Source organism: Sinocyclocheilus anshuiensis, unplaced genomic scaffold, assembly GCF_001515605.1.
Source record: "Sinocyclocheilus anshuiensis isolate Anshui unplaced genomic scaffold, SAMN03320099.WGS_v1.1 scaffold1677, whole genome shotgun sequence".
In the NCBI taxonomy this organism is placed as follows: Eukaryota; Metazoa; Chordata; class Actinopteri; order Cypriniformes; family Cyprinidae; genus Sinocyclocheilus; species Sinocyclocheilus anshuiensis.
In genome coordinates this window covers 47661-50795 of record NW_015538006.1, presented here as the reverse complement: position 1 = coordinate 50795, position 3135 = coordinate 47661, and the positions used below count along the sequence as shown (strand labels likewise).

At 40.3% G+C, this 3135-nt stretch overlaps 1 protein-coding gene and 1 long non-coding RNA gene across 2 annotated transcripts in view; both read left to right on the top strand.

Annotated features, from left to right (window-relative positions):
* LOC107677184 (prothrombin-like) overlaps positions 1-3135 on the top strand; it is a 21011-nt gene that overhangs the window by 3091 nt on the left and 14785 nt on the right. The window lies entirely within an intron of this gene.
* Positions 642-1424, top strand: LOC107677192 (uncharacterized). Its single transcript, XR_001632807.1, has 3 exons — positions 642-726; positions 920-960; positions 1331-1424. It is a non-coding gene; the product is annotated as an uncharacterized LOC107677192 (long non-coding RNA).

Below are 3135 nucleotides of genomic sequence, written 5' to 3'. Positions count from 1 at the left end.
AGAGTAGGGCTTGTTGTTTGTCATTTCTCCGATCACAAATGCAGTGGTTTTATGGTTTTATGTTTACGCGGCGCGATGCAACGCAACGCGTAAAAAGACAGTACAAGTCATTATAATCCATAATTATGTCCCCACTGGATGCAACGAATGCCTCGTTTATAATGGGTTTTCATGTTTTTGAATCATCGCTCCGGCCTGACAGGGCATCATCACAATGTGGTGAGGGGCGTAACATTTCCGTCTCACGCTTGAGGTATTCGGCCAATCACAACGCACTGGATAGCTGGCCAATCCCAGCACCCCTCGCTTTTTCAGACCGATGAGCTTTGTAAAAATCGACGCGTTTCAGAAAGGCGGGGCATAGAGGAGAAACAATAATGTACAGTATGTGGAAAATAATGTGTTTTTTGAACCTTACACCGCATAAACACATTTCATTAAACCAAACATACAAAATAATGTACTTTTTAGCAGCATCATATGACCCCTTTAAATATATGTATTGAAATTGAAATCTACAGATGCAAAAAGATAAAGTGCAAAATCAGGCAATTGATATAAGAACAAACCCCTCTGTAAAAACTTTCGAGGAGTAAACTCATTTTGAGAAAATGGCCTTTAAAATATATTGCGTGGTTGTGAGTCTTCCTGGACTGGATGTTTCTCCTGGAGATTTGTTCGTGTCCAATGGCGTTGCTGATATTTTAAATAAATCAGCCTATTCAGGTTAGTCATGCCTCAATGTCATGACTCTGGGTTTAATATGATATGCTAACATGTGCTACTGTATACCTGTAGAATTAAATAATGAAAGAACAAAAGTATATAAATCAGTTTTATAGCCCATCTCCAACTAGCAATACTTAATAAAATGCAAGACTTTATGCAGAACATTTTATTTTATTGCACTCTTTTACAGACACTAAGAAATCAAAGTGGCCTTTCTCGAGGCGTAACACAGTAAGTGCAAATATTCGCATATTTTAACATTTCAGTACCATCATGCAGATATCTGTTCCATGACGTTTTGATCTTGTGCCAGTTCTGTGGTTGTTGCCATCTGCAGATACTCATAATTTTTTTAGATGCTTCGGATGATATCTAGCACATAGTGTTCACTGACCCACTTTGAGCTAAATCAGATTTGAATGCACACCCCCCTTCCCCCAATCAATTCCATTAACAGTAAACAACAACAAAACGGGCACGTCTAACAGAGCTCAAACATGCCGTGCTATGCAGTCTGCTCCACAGTTTGTGCTTGACAACAAAGAGACCTGTTGAGGGCAGGGCGCTGTGATGTTAAATAAATGTGAGTGGTGTTTTTCAGCAGACAAAAGGGAAGACTCGCAGCGTAGCTGACATTGACAAGTGTCTGGCTGGCATTCAGATCCAGGAATGGCGAGACACAGACTTTCAGACATATAAGGTAAGTGTTCAAAACTGGTGCCTCAAAACTGCTATGAGTTGAAAACTCCCTGAGGTGAGCACATTAGTTTTATGCATGGCAATGGCCACACCCCAGGTTACTTGGTTAAAAAAAAAAAACCGAATAGGCATTACCATACTTCCTTGGTTGGTTGATTACTGCAAACTTTTTTTTGTATTACACTTTTTCTGTAATGTTTTCTTTAAATATGCAAAAGAGGCATTATCTAATTAAATATGCACTAATTTGCATGCATTTTCACCACGTTTTCAAGAATAAAACGTTCTATAAAATCAGGTGAATGGTATATGAACAAACCCCTCTGTAAAAGCTTTCAGAATATAAATAGGAATAAAGATTTAAGGAACGTTTTAAGTGGAGATTTCTGACATGAGAAACTCCTTTTGAGAAAACGGCCTATTTAGGTATTGTAACTGAAATCTACAGATGCAAAAAGATAAAGTGCAAAATCAGGCAATTGATATATGAACAAACCCCTCTGTAAAAACTTTCAGAATAAACATACAAATAAAACTAAAATTTGGTTTAAGTACTGCTGAAGTCGAGGAGTAAACTCATTTTGAGAAAATGGCCTTTAAAATATATTGAAATCTACAGAAGCAGACAGATGAAGTGGAATAAAATACAGACTTATAGGTGTATTTTTTATGTTTTCTTTCCAATGGTCTGAAACACTTTATGAAAAGCCAAATAGCCTAAAATGTCAAAATTGTCCAGTGCATTGAAAAAAAAACCCAAAAAAACCCCTGCAATGTTGGGAAGATTTGCATAACGCCGCCCAAATGTTCACGCAAAGAAAGATGGCGTAACTTTGATTCTCGCTGTAGTATTGTTGTTGCCGCCGGCGCCATATTGTGAAGGTGCTGTGTGTTTCATTGTGAAAGCGAAACTACTTTGTTTGGCCTTCCAAAAGAGGACGATATCTGCTTCGTCATGCCTGGAGCTGATCCATGCTGGTCGCTGAGGAAATACATCAACTTTGCGCTGTGGGTCACCGGATCGGCTTTCACCGTGGACGAAGCGGAGTCCAGCCCGGGGTTGTCACATGTGGTTGACGCATGCCCGCTGGCCGCGCCTTCGTCGAATCCGCCGGCCACGCCGTTCTCAAGGCCGCAGGCCTCCGCCCACTCAAGCCTAGGACAGTCTGGCGCTTCTGACTCACAGCCTGTAAGTAAATTTTTTATATTTTAAGAATTTGCCAATGATGATTCAAACGCGAGTAGCACTTGTAGTTTGTCATTTCTCCGATCACAAATGCAGACATGGTTTTGTTTACAAACACAGTATAAGTCATTCCAATCAGTAATTATGTCCCCACTGGATGCAACAAATATAATGGGTTTTATTGGTTTTGTCTCGCCGTGCCGGGAGACGGCATCACAGTGTGTTAAGGGGCATAACATTTGAGACGTGGAGACGTGCTGATATCGCGTTGTGGAGAAAATAAGGAAAGTGTGTTCAAGCGCCAGCAGAAAACAGTGTAAATAAATACTCTTTGAGAGAAGCAGTCTTTATCAGCGGAAATTAAAAGCAGCTCGTAAGTGTATTTACTTGTCTCATTAGTGTGTATTGCAGTTATTGTTGCTAGGAAACGCTTGTTTTGTTTACTGTGTGGAGACGTGCTGATATCGCGTTTGGTCTCGTTCTGTATCGCGTATCTTGTCAGTGTCTGCGCTTGCTTGGCC